Genomic DNA, 15,011 nt, shown 5'->3' with positions numbered 1-15,011 from the left:
ATTAAAGGTGCAGTAGAATTTTCCTACTGTTTATAATGTAAAAATAAAAGCCACTGGTTTAGTGGACCCTACGTCTAGTGCTACACTAGCTAAATGTCCGTGCGTTGCCACATGACAATGAAAACAAATACTAAGAGCACCTTCAACATCCGCGCTAAACTAGCGCCGTGCCACAAATTATGCCGTTTTAGCGCGCGCGCAACGCGGCGGGTGGCTCCAGCGGACGCGCAAAAATGGCGCGCGCGCTATAACGAGTTGGGCGCGCGGTCGGAAGCACTATCCCGCGCGGTGTATTTCGGGCGCCTGCTTCCGCGCGCGGCACACTCGAGCGCTCGCGCCGCACTCTCTCCTCTCCTCCTCCTACGCCCCGCGCGTGTCGGCGTCGGCGCCCTGCCACCCATGGACGCGCACACCGGCACCCCGCTCACCCCGTTGTACAGCCGCGACCCCTCCCCTGCCGCCGCCGCCGGAAACCCTAGCGCGGGGAGCGTTGGCGTCGCCACCGCCGGAGCTCCCCGAGCGTCGGCCTCGCGCAACCTTTTCTTGCCGCCGCGGATGACCACGGTGACGGGTGGCATCGCGACGGCGCCGTCCCGTGCCGCCGCCGCACCGTCGAAGCTCCCCAATGCGGCGCGGCCGAAGAAGGGCAAAACTTCCGCGAAGAAGAACAAGGCGGCGGACGGCTCCGACAGCACGAAGGCGAGGGGAAACACTACAAGAAATATGTCAACTAGTGACCTTCTGTCAGTGACCCTGGAAGAATTGGTCATAGATCTATGACCATTTCAGACCAATTGGTCAAAAGCTGTTCGAGGGGCTCCAAACCCTGAACCATTACGATCATTTTGGTCAGAAAGGTCGTAATTTCCTTACACGAAAAGGTCATAAAGCAAACAGCGCTAGTCCGCTGCCTTATTTCTAGTTGTTAAAGACCAATATAGATAGTCATAGACTTGTAAATTGTGGTGGGTTGCTATGACTAGGCGCCACCTCATCAGTTTTGCCTATGTGTCATGTCCATGTGACAGTTTTTGCCCTAGGTTGTGAAGCAACCTATATTTCTGTCATTCCCAAAATTCCCAAAAAATCTCATAAATTCTTTGGGTCATATCTTCGTCAAATATGTAAAAACCTTCCTTGCCTAGTTCAAAAATAATTCAAAAATATTCATTTTCCTATTCTGTTCAAAACAACAGTTTGTGAAGGAAGTACCACTTTGGCATGTCCAAATAGTATCCATTTTCTACAGTGCTTTTCTATGCCCAAATAACCATCCTCCATCAAATGCCAGCTCAATCCATTCATTATTTTGAGCCGAGTTTCAACATTCGTATTTATGTCCAGTGTGGTAGTTTGCAAAGCAAGTACCACCTAGGCTCCTCCTTTTGAGATGAAAATTTGTGAAGACGGTCTTCTTAGTAACTGATCATCCTCAGCCAAAACTCACGCCCATTAGCCATGTACATTCCCGTACCACTAATCAAACACTTGGCTGCTAATTCATTTTTGAGCATCAATCGGTCTCCTCATGAGAATCTTATGTTGTAATTTTCTTCCTAGCATCTACCTGGGGAGTTCCCAACCCACTAGACATGCTTAGGCCGCCCAGAACACATGGCAACGCCACGGTCACGCGGTGACCACGTGGCGGCATGCGAGTTTACGCACTCTAGAGTTGGGGCCCTTGACCACCGTCCAAACATTGACGTATCGCCACCAAACCATGTATTTATGATTAAATAGGTACTTATGTAATTAGAAATTATTTTTGGAAAAAATAAATAGCAAACTATGAGGCAGTTGCAGTTCAAGTTTGACCAACTTCCTACTGAATCGGCGGAAATTTGTCTTTTTCACAAGAGGTGGATCAAAACTTTTGACACCCAACCATTTTTTCAATTGTGCATTAAATATGGCCTAGTATTTTAGAAAATTGATTTCGTCCAATTTTGCAACAATTATTTGGGAGGTCCTTCACAAAAAAACCTCATTTCAGGCACTTGAAAAATGGAAAATGGCTCTTTTGTGCAATGAAAATGAAAACTCCCTTAGGCAACATTGTTTGAAATTCCAAGATGCACCCTTGTGCACAATGTGAGGTCATTTTAACAAACTATGCCATGAATGTGGCCATAAGATTGATCATTTGGCTTGAAAGCCATGAATCTTCACGCATGACAGCTCATTTCTGAGAACACTTTTTTAAATAAATTTCCGTATTACAAGTTTATTATTTTTCCTGGAAACTTGGTCACATATAATGACACAATGCGAAGGTTTTCTAATTTTTTGATTTTTTCTGAATTTTTTATGCCCGTTTCAAAATGCGGTCAAAACGGCGGGAATGACCGTTCCTAGCTAGTTGTTGAATCTTGGAATTTTTTTGGTGTTTCTCTGATAAAATAGATACTTTTTTTTTTACCTAAAAATGATTTTTAGAAAAAATAAAAAGCAAACTATGTGGCAGCTGCAGTTCAAATTTGACCCGCTTCCTCCTGAATCGGCGAAAATTTGTCTTTTTCACCAGAGGTGGATCGAATCTTTTGACACCCAACCATTTGGTCAATTGTGCATTAAATATGGCCTAGTATTTTAGAAAATTGATTCGGTCCAATTTTGCAACAATTATTTGGGAGGTCGTTCACAAAAAAAACCTCATTTCAGGCACTCGAAAAATAGAAGATGGCTCTTTTGTGCAATGAAAGTGAAAACTCCCTTAGGCAACATTGTTTGGAATTCCAAGATGCACCCTTGTGCACAATATGAGGTCATTTAAACAAACTATGCCATGAATGTGGCCATAAGATTGATCATTTGGCTTGAAAGCCATGAATCTTCACGCATGACAGCTCATTTCTAAGAACACTTTTTTTAAATAAATTTCCGTATTACAAGATTATTATTTTTCTTGGAAACTTGGTCACATATAATGACACAATGCGAAGGTTTTCCAATTTTTTTAATTTTTTTTGAATTTTTTATGCCCGTTTCAAAATGCGGTCAAAACGACGGGAATGACCGTTCCTAGCTAATTGTTGAATCTTGGATTTTTTTGGTGTTTCTCTGATAAAATAGATACTTTTGTACCTAAAAATGATTTTTAGAAAAAATAAAAAGCAAACTATGTGGCAGCTGCAGTTCAAATTTGATCCGCTTCCTACTTAATCGGCGGAAATTTGTCTTTTTCACCATAGGTGGATCGAATCTTTTGACACCCAACCATTTGGTAAATTGTGCATTAAATATGGCCTAGTATTTTAGAAAATTAATTTGGTCCAATTTTGCAACAATTATTTGGGATGTCCTTCACAAAAAAACTCATTTCAGGCACTCGAAAAATGGAAAATGGCTCTTTTGTGTAATGAAAGTGAAAACTCCCTTAGGCAAGATTATTTGACATTCCAAGATGCACCCTTGTGCATAATATGAGGTCATTTGAACAAACTATACCATGAATGTGGCCATAAGATTGATCATTTGGCTTGAAAGCCATGAATCTTCACGCATGACAACTCATTTCTGAGAACACTTTTTTAAATAAATTTCTGTATTACAAGTTTATTATTTTTCTTGGAAACTTGGTCACATATAATGACACAATGTGAAGGTTTTCCAATTTTTTTGACTTTTTTATGAATTTTTTATGCCCGTTTCAAAATGCGGTCAAAACGGCGGGAATGACCGTTCCTAGCTAGTTGTTGAATCTTGGAATTTTTTTGGTGTTTCTCTGTTAAAATAGATACTTTTGTACCTAAAAATGATTTTTAGAAAAAATAAAAAGCAAACTATGTGGCAGCTGCAGTTCAAATTTGACCCGCTTCCTGCTGAATCGGCGGAAATTTGTCTTTTTCACCAGAGGTGGATCGAATCTTTTGACACCCAACCATTTGGTCAATTATGCATTAAATATGGCCTAGTATTTTAGAAAATTGATTTGGTCCAATTTTGCAACAATTATTTGGGAGGTCCTTCACAAAAAAAACCCTCATTTCAGGCACTCGAAAAATGGAAAATGGCTCTTTTGTGCAATGAAAGTGAAAACTCCCTTAGGCAACATTGTTTGGAATTCCAAGATGCACCCTTGTGCACAATATGAGGTCATTTGAACAAACTATGCCATGAATGTGGCCATAAGATTGATCATTTGGCTTGAAAGCCATGAATCTTCACGCATGACAGCTCATCTCTGAGAACACTTTTTTAAATAAATTTCCGTATTACAAGTTTATTATTTTTCCTAGAAGCTTGGTCACATATAATGACACAATGCGAAGGTTTTCCAATTTTTTGATTTTTTTTAAATTTTTTATGCCTGTTTCAAAATGCGGTCAAAACGGCGGGCTTGACCATTTGTATCTATGTGTGGAATCTTGCAAAACTATTGGCGCATCTCTGATGAAATATATACTTGTGTATCTTAAAATGATTTATGTAAAAACTAACGAGCAAGATATGAAGTAGGTGTAGTTCAAATTTGACCCAATCCCAGCTGATTCGGAAGGAACCCATTTAAATGGCCAATAATAGGTAGAAAGATTGGAAATGCATTAAAGTTGGTGATCATTCATAAAATGTGGTATAATTTGAGTGAAAATTTTAGTGGTGCCATTTTGCAAAATAATACGGGCAGTTGCTTCACATTTTACTATGTTTTAGCACTTAGAAACTATTTTAGATGACAAAAATATCGAACCAATCAGGATCTCTCACGCGGATCGCCCCGTTCTATGAAATCTGAGCCGTCCACGGCGGATGGATCCAACGTCCACCCTCTCACCCACCCACCCACACCCACCCGCTCTCCCCCGCACACCACTCGTCCCCCCACGACTTCCCCTCCTCTCTCTCCTAGATCCATACGCCGCCGTCGCCATCGCCATCCTCTCCCCTTCCCGCAGATCCAAAACCACGACGACGGTCGTGCGGATCGGAAAGCCATGGCAGCGGACCTCATGGATCCATCTCCCTCACCCCATCAGCCCCCACGCACCCATGCCCGCCACCCCCAACCCTCTCCCTCCCTCTGTGATCTCGATCGGCCCTGCTCTCCACCGCCCGCCTCGACTTCGCCGGAGATAGAGGCGTCACCGCCCAGCAACCACGGCTTTCTTGCTCGCTGACGAGCACGGCACTCCATCAATCTGGCCGGATCCGGCGTGCGCGTGGCCTGTCTAGGGTCTCCGGCCACCAGGACGGGACAACGCCATCGGCTCCCTCGGCTCCGGCGACTGCGACCGGATCGGCGACTGGCAGCGGGCGTCTCTCCCAGGTAATAGATGAGATCCATCTCCCTCTCGCCTTAATCCTTGGTTCGTTCTCGCTTGCTGCGTCAGATCTGTTCATGATATGCACTAGATAGTGATGCCGATGTCAAGAGTTGGTTAGTGCTCGATGGATCTCTTCCGTAGGTTAGGAGCTGGAGGCTATTTCTTGATGGTGCCTCCAGTGCAGCAATGGTTGACACCCTCCTCGTCTTTGCGTAGTTGCAGTCCCCTGAAGCCAACGCATAAATACATGCAAGGTATTTTTGTTTCTTGCGCACGTGAGTTAGTTTCAATTGAACTGTAGAGCAGGGCTTACAGACATAGTTGGGGGGTGTCAAGTGCCTACTAGTGTAGCTGAACTTTGTGTAGTCGGAACAGGTTGCATTTTGCATTTGTTGGGGTACTTGGCCATCATACAGCAATACCGATCGAGTACGGACGTTGTGGAGTACTAATTTATAGTACTAGCATAGAAGTGACAGAGTTTCAGAGCAAGGAACAGCCGACAGGGTCGGTACTGGTGTAGAGTTTAGTACTCTGTAGTTTTACCTGAACAGAGTTGTAGACTATACTCTCTAGTTTTTGCTGAACAGAGTTAAAAGATTGTACAATGTGGTTTGTGCTGAATAGAGTTCTATACTGCATTCTATATCTTGTGATGAACAGAGTGTTTCTAGAAGCAAAAGATTCGTTCGTTTGGTAGCTTCATGTGCTAATGTGTGACCAACACGTTACTTGTTTGTAGCGTCTGTTGACAAAAATGTCAGTCATAGTAACTGACAGTGTGCCTTGACATGTTTATATGTTATCATGCTTAGGAATCAACTACTCTGTACATTTTTTGCATCTCTGTCACATCCAATCGTGATTCAGGATGTACTAATTCTTGTATGCTATCCTATTCCTACCAGCATAGAAGTGAAGTGTGTAGGATTGGTATTATGCCCCTGTGTTATTTGTATTCTTCACAGGTTACACGCAGTCAGTCTTCCAAGGTCTGTCGTGCATCCTGCTAGTGTTCACAGCCTTCCAAGTTCATGGGGGTCTTGTTTGTTTGTTCATGTGATGATTCTTCTACACATTTCATAGTTTCTTCTACATAGGCGCTACATTTTGGGTAAATCCTGTGCAGATTATGAAGTAACTTGGGTGCCTCGGTAACCATCTTCTTCGTTCTTTTGAAGTTGTGGAGACCACGGATGGGACTATCGCAGTTGCTTCTGCGTTTCACGAGCATCAGGAAGGTACTAATTACCATTTCCTCTCTCTAGTTCTTACTCACCACACAACAAGGCAAGACATATCTGACCATCGCGGGGCCCTTTGCTACATTTGTTGTTCTATGTAATTGGAGAGCTGCTCAAAAGGCTTTCTTCCATATGCTTATGTGTTGCTTTATTTAACAGCGGTACATTACAGGGATCACAAGTTCTTGTTGAAAGCGGTAGAAGAGGGAGTTGACTATGGCCATGGAGGCCTGTTTGGCTCCGACGCCATGGATGCCTCTGCGCTCTCTCATCGTCCTCCTCCCTGACCCCTAGGCACATCGGGCCACTGTGCTTCTTCTAGTTTCACATGTAGGCTTTTCAAAGGATTTTGGATGCTGATAATATCAAGTTAGTTCCTTGAATGTGATATATAGATTCTTCCCTTGTTTTAACTGATTGCCAGAAACTGTACATTCCTGGTTGACAGTCATGAACTTTTATTGTTGGTAATCTAAAATATTCTGCATATTTAGTGTCCAAATATAGTCCAAAGATAAATCTTAGCTGTAAATATTCTGCATATATAGTGTTCAATTTGATCTATAAGATCTGAGTTTATTGTACTATTAATGGTGATAAGATTGCCGCTAGTATATTCTGTACATTTCTTGTTTGGGTCTGGGCTAGAAAATAATGTCAGTTCTGCTCCAGCAAAACTTACCAGTTTCTGCCTTTCCCTACTTTAAACCATCTGAAAAGGCTAGCATGATTATTGAAGCCCATGACCTTTTGCCCATCCATCCTCGAGCTTTTATTTCTGGGGTTTACTTCATCAGAACTTTGTGATGAGTTACCAGCAATGTCCCTTTACCGAAGCCCTGTCATTCTAGTAGGGTTGCCTGCGGGGCAGTCGGCACATGCATGATGCTGCATTCCTGCCAATCATGTTTGCTTAGATGTTTGGCTTCCTACTTTTGTATTGTTTTGTAATGTATTGTTTTGTATTGTATGCATCCGAGTCTCGGTCCTCCTGCACAGCAAGGAGCTGGACCAAGGGGGCAAGCAGCGCTGCTGGTTCCTTGAGACATGTGCAACACATTTAACTTGTAGTACTCCAGCAATCCAGTAATTTTGCTTAGAGTATTTAACAAGGTTGAACTGTACATGTGTGGAGTAATTTTGCTTGGAGTATTTAACAAGATTCAGCAAGATTTAACTTACTTTTCCAGTTAATTAAATGGACATCTTGGATTAGTTAGAAAATCATGAATTATTTGCAGAAATCCATAGAAGTATTGTACTCCAGTGTGCATTACTTACATAAACTTGCTTGCAAGCTTATTTTCTGACTTGTATATTCTGAAACTGAAAAAGCTTAGTTAACTTCTATTAAGTTTCAGTAATATTCAGTGGAGTATTTACTGTAAATTTTGCACATCACAATAATTTCACTTGCTGTTAACTGCTGTAATATTCAGTGGGACCTTGAAATCACATATTTGTTTGGGCATGTGCTATATGTACCATTTTAGAAGTAGTCCACATATTTCTGTCCTGCTAGTCTTTTTTAAACTTCTTATGAGATTGAAGTATTCGTTCCGATTTCTGGTTTGCTGATTGTTGTAGACAGATATATGAAACCTCTTAACTGTGGACGACAACTACTTGAGAAGGACCATCATCACCCATCAAGTACTCCATTGAGGTAATTCACCAGTCCCTCTAGCACCAACTATCTATTTTCTCTAGTATGCTTAGGTTTTTCATGCTGTTGTGGTACCCCATTGCTGTTGCGTTGAATCCCATGCCAGCGCTGGTGCGCCTGTGGCTTGATGTTCTGTGATCTTTATCTGTGTAGGTTTTGTTTGATGATATGCTTAGATTATGATCATAAGCATGGTGATTTGATGATGCTGAGGCCAGCTGTTAAACCATGATATAGTTGATGGAACTGAGCTTAATATTCATGTGTGTATGTGTATGTGTGTCGAGTAAAGTTGTGGTTTGTGCTGCTCCTTTATAACGTGATGAAACAAAGAATGTCCTTTACTCCTTTTTTGAATGGAATGTTCATAATATATTGGCTCCAGTTTTTCTAATTTTTATCAGCTGATTCATGTAACAGGGCGTCCGTGGAAGGCCCAGTCCTGACTCTCAAGTGAGTCCGGCATTTGATCGCTATTGAAGGAGCTACATGTAGAAGAAGAAAACACTTGTAGAGCTTGTAACTGATTCCCATAGTTGTAGAGCTTGTAAATGCTACAACTTGTAGGATGTGTCATTTGTAGAGCTTGTAAATAAGCTTGTATATGCCACAGCTTGTAGGATGTGTCATTTGTAGAGCTTGTATTGAATCTGGCTATTTTTATTTGAAGTATCATGTGTGTTTTTTGCTTGCCAATTTAACTACTGGTTATTTTCTTATTGTCAAATTGAGATATGAAGAATCTGGGCCTAATAGCTAGGACCCACTTATCAAAACCTGACAAGTGGGATCTGTTTGACTAGTGGACCCATTTTATAAAAAAAACTAAAACTGTTGTACAAAAAGGCCATGACCCATGAAATAAAAAGGCCGAATTGCTGGGCCAGCCCATGTATCTAGCAAAAATTAATAGGAAAATAAATATTAAAAAGGCCGAATTAATGGGCTCGGCCCATGTAAAACACCTAATTGGACCGGGTTGAATCTTGTGCCACATCAGCTTGCCACGCTGGATGCCTACGTGGCCTGGGGAGGTTGCTAGTGACCAAAACGCCACAGTAGGAATATTTTGGTCGTAAACGTCCACGACCTTCTCACAGAGAAGGTCGCTATAGTCAGTTAACGACCCTCAGCTTTTGACCTTCTGTTTTTGGTCAAAAAAAGGTCGCAAATGAAAAACAATGACCTTTCAGTGACCAATAGTCAAGGTCACAAGTTGACATATTTCTTGTAGTGAAAGAAGCTTGCAGGGCGTTCGACGGCCGCGGCGGCTACCGAAGCGCCGGCGAGCTCACTCGTTGAGCCGGCCGCCGACGCGCACCACGTGTTCGATGAAATGCCCCCAAGGTGAAAAAAATTCCAACTTTTGTTTTCTTGTTATTTTTTCAATGCATCATCACATATAGATAGCTTATTTGCATTGTTCAAAAAACTTTGTAGTCTCCACGATGATGCATACATGTCAACTATGGGTGTTGGGTCCAACAATTCGCATTGGTCTTAAACCAATGACATCCATTTCGAAGACCATGAGTTTGAGGTGGACGAGGAGGGTGAGGGCATTGTCGACGCGCCGAAAAGAAGAGCGGGCAATTACAGCACCAACGATGACAAGTTACTATGCAATACTTATTTGCAAGTGTCGAGGGATCCATTCGTTGGAGGTGATCAAAGTAGAGATGCGTATTGGGGGCGAATGAAAGAACACTTTGATGCTCACAACGTGAGTGGAATTGGCCGCTCCGAGAGATCACTTCGTTCCCGATGGTCGACAATCAACTCGGATTGTCAAAAGTGGGCGGCCGCACAAAAGGCAGTTGACAAGATTAACCGAAGTGGCACAAATGAGGATGATAGAGTAAGTGGCATCTCATATATGTTCATCTCATACTTGTTTTTGGTGTTCGTAGTGCTAACTCGTTTTGTTTTTCTTGTAGTACAACATTGCACAAAACTTGTTCAAAGAAGAGACGAGGACAACCAAGAAGAAGAAGATCAAGAAAGGAAGGATCTTTACCTTGCCTCATTGCTATGAAGTGTTAAAGGATGATAAGAAATGGAAGAAGCGTGATGGTTTGGATGATTTGCATTTGAGCAACAAACGCAAGCGAACAATTGAGTTGAATGATGATGAGGAGGAGGATGATGCATCAAGTGATGACGACAAGAGAAACCCCACACCCAACTCGGTTTCATACTCGAAGCCAAAATGATCGGATGGGTGCAAGAAAGACAAAACCGAAAAGAAGAAGAGGAAAGGAGATGATGAGCTCAAAAATGCTATGGAAGCTATTGTGAAGGCAAGAAAAGAAGCCAACGAGGTGAGGAAAATGGCAAGGAACCAAGATGCCGCGGCCGAGGAGAGGAGGGTGGCCACCGAGGAGAGGAAAGTGGCATTGGAGGAGAGGAAGGTGGGCATGGAGGAGCGATCTAGGTTGTTGGAATGGGAGAAGCACTTGTTCTTGGACACATCTTTGTTCAATGATGCGCAAAAGGAATATGTCAACCTTGCCCGTGAAGAAGTCTTGATCCAAAAAAGAGCCATGATTCGCACAATGGGTGGCGGTGGCCTTGGCGGCATGGGTGGCGGTGGCCTCGGTGGCATGGGTGGCGGTGGCCTCGGAGGCATGGGTGGCGGTGGCCTTGGCGCCATGGGAGGCATGGGTGGCTTGGGAGCCATGGGAGGCATGGGTGCACCTCCGGCCGCCATGGGAGGTATGGGTGGCTTTGGAGCATCCTCTGACGCTATGGCTGCCATGGGAGGCATGATTTTTGCTTCTCTTATGGGAGGCATGGGTGCACCTCCGGCCATGGGTGGAATGTCTTTCGATGTGCCTCCTCACACACATTCCCATGAAGATGCCGTTGAAGATCTTGCGAACACCGTCGGAGCTTCACGTGATGCGATGCATGATGAGGTTAGGGAGGAAGATTCATCTTCGGAGGCGGAAGAATCGTCTTCGGAAGATGAGGACGAAGACGAGGAAGATGATTGATGTGTCTTTCATTTATGTCTTGAACTTTAGTTCGCATTTTGAACTTGGTTGGATGAACTTGTGGGCATGAACTTTTATTCATCAACTTGTTTGTGTCAAATTTCACATGTTCATTGCATTTTGATGAATGTTTCAAACTCATTTTGTGTCCAAAATGCCATATATGTTAAATGCCCGGCGAGTCGCGCGCGCTGTATTTTTGCGCGCTGCTGGAGCGGTGCGCGTGCGCTGCATTATAGCGCGGCTGCTGGAGCCAGCGCTAGCGGCCGCGCTAAACCAGCCGAAGCACGCGCGGCAAACAGGTTTTTTACGCGCGACGCGAAGTGCGGCTGTTGAAGATGCTCTAATGATTGTTGTAATTCCTAAGAAAATAATAAGAAATGTATTTGGCAGCTAGGAGCAGACCATTCCCCCATCATGCTCGAGGCTATGGGTTCAAGAGAGTGAGCGTCAAATAGAAGAGCAGCATCTCACTCACAAAAGAAAAATAAGAATATGACATCCACGTTTGCCATCCTCGTATAAGTGATGCTCAATGGAGGCAACTCACTAGGGCCGACAGCAGCTATCTACCATGAGTGCTCTTTTATTTGTCGTAATTTTAATTCTGTTAATTTTCATCATTGTCCAAGGGAAGCCAATATGACGTCGGACTTGTTGGCTGGTATGTTGGAGGACTCACAAACTATTGTGTGGCAGTCTGACCCTTCCTTTTTCTTGCTTGATACTTTGCCAAACGATGTAGCCCTATTTACACATGAAATATAAACCATCATGATGGCATTTTCGTCAAAAAGAAACATCCGCTAAGAAAAAAAAAAGAATTCCAATGATCTTGGTGTAGTAACGAAATTTGTATCAACAGAATCGTAAAACGCGATTTCCTAAAGCAAATTGGCAAGTGATCCTACCGAGATTTCATATTTAACCACTAGACTCCAGGGTGCCCAAAAAAAGTCATGATTTTTGGTTGGCTATTTCTCTTGGACCGTATGAACACTAGGAAGAATCTGCGCAAGAAGCACATCCTCACCTATGATACTTGACCAAGGTGCAACAATGCTGTCGAGGACCGGGAGTATTTGTTCTTCACTTGCCCCCGGCTGCTCGCCGAATCTGGTGCGCTACCGGCATAAGGCCACAGTTCAGCCCTATTACGGAGATATTTACCACCTCCTTGCCGGATGCTTTGCCTCCCTCGATTCGTCCTTTTATGCCCCTCTTCATTCTCTGGAAAATCTGGGAAGCAAGGAACATGCCGGGTTCTGGCGTGATTTCCTCTCTTCACGTGATACGTGAACTCTGTAAACATTCACCCTTTTGAAATATATTCAGGTGGGAGTCTTCCCTCCCCCCCCCCTCCCGGTGACCATTTCAAATAAAGAAAAGAACTTGTATAATATTAAAGGTGCAGTAGAAATTTTCCTACCATTTAATATAAAAATAAACGAAAATGATAAATCCGGAACATTCGGATTTTAAGCATGACAATTCGATGTTTTTCATGGCAACTTTAGTTCAGCGAGGTTTCAAACATGGCAATTTTTTGACAAAAAACTAACTGGGACAAAGTTGTCATGTTTTAACAACTAAATTTGCCACCTCGCGTCAACTAAAGTTGCCATGAAAAAACATTCGGGATGACACGCTTAAAATTCGAGTGTTCGGGATTTATCGGGGTCCAAAATAAAAGCCACTGGTTTAGTGGGCCCTCCATTTAGTGCTACACTAGCTAAATGATCGTACGTTGCCACATGACAATGAAAACAAATACTTTGATCAAAATGATTGTTGTAGTTCCTAAGAAAATAATATGAAATGTATCTGGCAGCTAGGGGCAGATCATTGCCCCATCATGCTCGAGGCTATGGGTTCAAGAGAGTAAGCGCCGAATAGAAGAGTAGCATCTCACTCGCAAAAGACAAAATAAGAATATGACATCATGTGGTATTCATTCATATGGTGAGAATCATCGGCGGCACATATATTGTAGTGATTCAACACTAATAATGTCTAACATATAAGTTTGTGATCCTTATGCACATCTATGACATTGCCAGCCTTTTTCTATCGAAAGATCAACTTTCTTCTTCCTCTTCTCTTTCGTTCACCCACTATTTCTACCTCTGCGCCATACAGTTCAAAGCTTGCCACCTCTATCAATAGCGCATCCGGCTCACAATCTCCTCTTCTCTTTCCCTCCCTCCCTACCCCTCCCAAGTTTATATAGCTTGTTCTTCAAAGGGACTGTCTAGGGTACATCTAGTTTTCCTTAGTTATTGTACATTCATTAGGGCATGTACAATGGTGCTATCTTAGGAGTGCCACGTAGGATAGATGATGAGGTGGAGGAGAGAAAACTCATAAGAAAAGGCTTGTCTTCTCTTATTTAAGAGAACACAAGAGGTGATCTCTTAGCACAATATGTCTCACCAAATTTTTAGGAATTGCTAGTTATTGAAGATAGGGCCATTTGCATTTCTGTCCCTAACTCGAACCACCTAATCAGATATACCCCTAATTCGAAAGCCTGCTCAAAAATGCCCCTCCGCCGTTATGTGCACTTATAGAAATGCCCTTCCGCTCCGTGACCGTTCGGTCAAAGGCCTTTGACCGTCAACGGGACGTTTTCTGAACATTTCTACCCCTCCCTCCATGTGTCACTTATGCGTGGGACCCACTCAAAGAAAAATAAAAAGAAAAAGCTCTCTCTATTGTCTCACTTACACGTGGGACCGATTTTTTTTATCAATTTCACATGGTGCCCACATGTCATTGTTTTATTGTTTTTTGAAATGGTACTCACTTATTTATTTTAGGGGCAGGCCCACCTCTCATCTACACGACGGAGCTTGAACTCCGGCGAGCATGAGCGCTTTAGGGTTTGCTCGGGACTGCGCGGGAGCACGCTAGGGCGAGCTGTGAACGGTCCTGGAGCAAGGCGGGGTCACGGGGTGGTCCGCAAGGGCACTGGGAGTTTGTAGAGCAGACGGGAAGCTCGCCGGCGATGAGGTCCCGTGGCAACGGCGGAAGGCGCTAGGCACGGGCAAGCTACAGAGGGGGAGGGGACTAAAGAACGTGAGCAAACACATAAATGGCTCACTTATTTGATGAAGGGATGATCCAGGAGGCTTGGGATTCACCAGAGCGACGACCTCGTCGTCCACGGTGGACGGCGGAGCGAGGTGACGCTGACACGGCGGCTCGGGAATGAAGGGCTCCGCAGCGAGGGGTCCACAGGGTCTAGAAGCACCAGATGTCGATGAGGCAACCAAGATAGAGCATAGGGACGGTGTAGCAGAGGAGATCGAGGCGCGGCAAAGCATCACCGGAGGGGGAGAAGATGACATCAACCACACTGATTTGAGGTGTTATACTTCAATTAATTCGGTGTGGAAGTCGAGGACGAACAGGCGGATCCCTTGGACAAGGCTACGGGTCCTGGGGTTCCCGTCGGCCGCCTGCATGACGAACAGCATCGGGGCGGACAACCATGATTCCCGCGGACCACGTCTTTGTCGCTTGGCAGAGAGAAAAGAGGGTGCGCGGGTGGGGGGGGGGGGGGGGGGGAGCAAGGAGGTCATAAGGGGTCGGAGCCGTGCAGCACCTCACCCCGGCGAGGCTGCTGCTAGTTGCGTGCGCCCCCGCCGGAGTTGAGAGAGAGACAGGAAAGATTTTTTTAGGGTGGGTCCTACATGTAGGTGAGACAGGTAGAGAGAGGAGAGATATATCCTTTTATTTTTATTTTTGTTTGAGTGGGTCCCACACGTAAGTGACACATGGAGGGAGGGGTAGAAATGTCCAGAAAACGTCCCGTTGACGGTCAAAGGCCTTTGAC

The 15,011-nt window shown here is 44.1% G+C and overlaps 1 long non-coding RNA gene across 1 annotated transcript; it reads left to right on the top strand.

The window, feature by feature from the left end:
* The first annotated feature begins 4,899 nt into the window (after positions 1-4,899).
* LOC123066364 (uncharacterized) lies at positions 4,900-8,851 on the top strand. Its single transcript, XR_006431323.1, has 3 exons — positions 4,900-6,508; positions 6,684-8,177; positions 8,598-8,851. It is a non-coding gene; the product is annotated as an uncharacterized lncRNA (long non-coding RNA).
* Positions 8,852-15,011: the final 6,160 nt, after the last annotated feature.

This window comes from Triticum aestivum, chromosome 3B (genome assembly GCF_018294505.1).
Source record: "Triticum aestivum cultivar Chinese Spring chromosome 3B, IWGSC CS RefSeq v2.1, whole genome shotgun sequence".
NCBI classification, from domain to species: domain Eukaryota; kingdom Viridiplantae; phylum Streptophyta; class Magnoliopsida; order Poales; family Poaceae; genus Triticum; species Triticum aestivum.
This window is presented reverse-complemented; position numbering and strand designations above follow the sequence as displayed.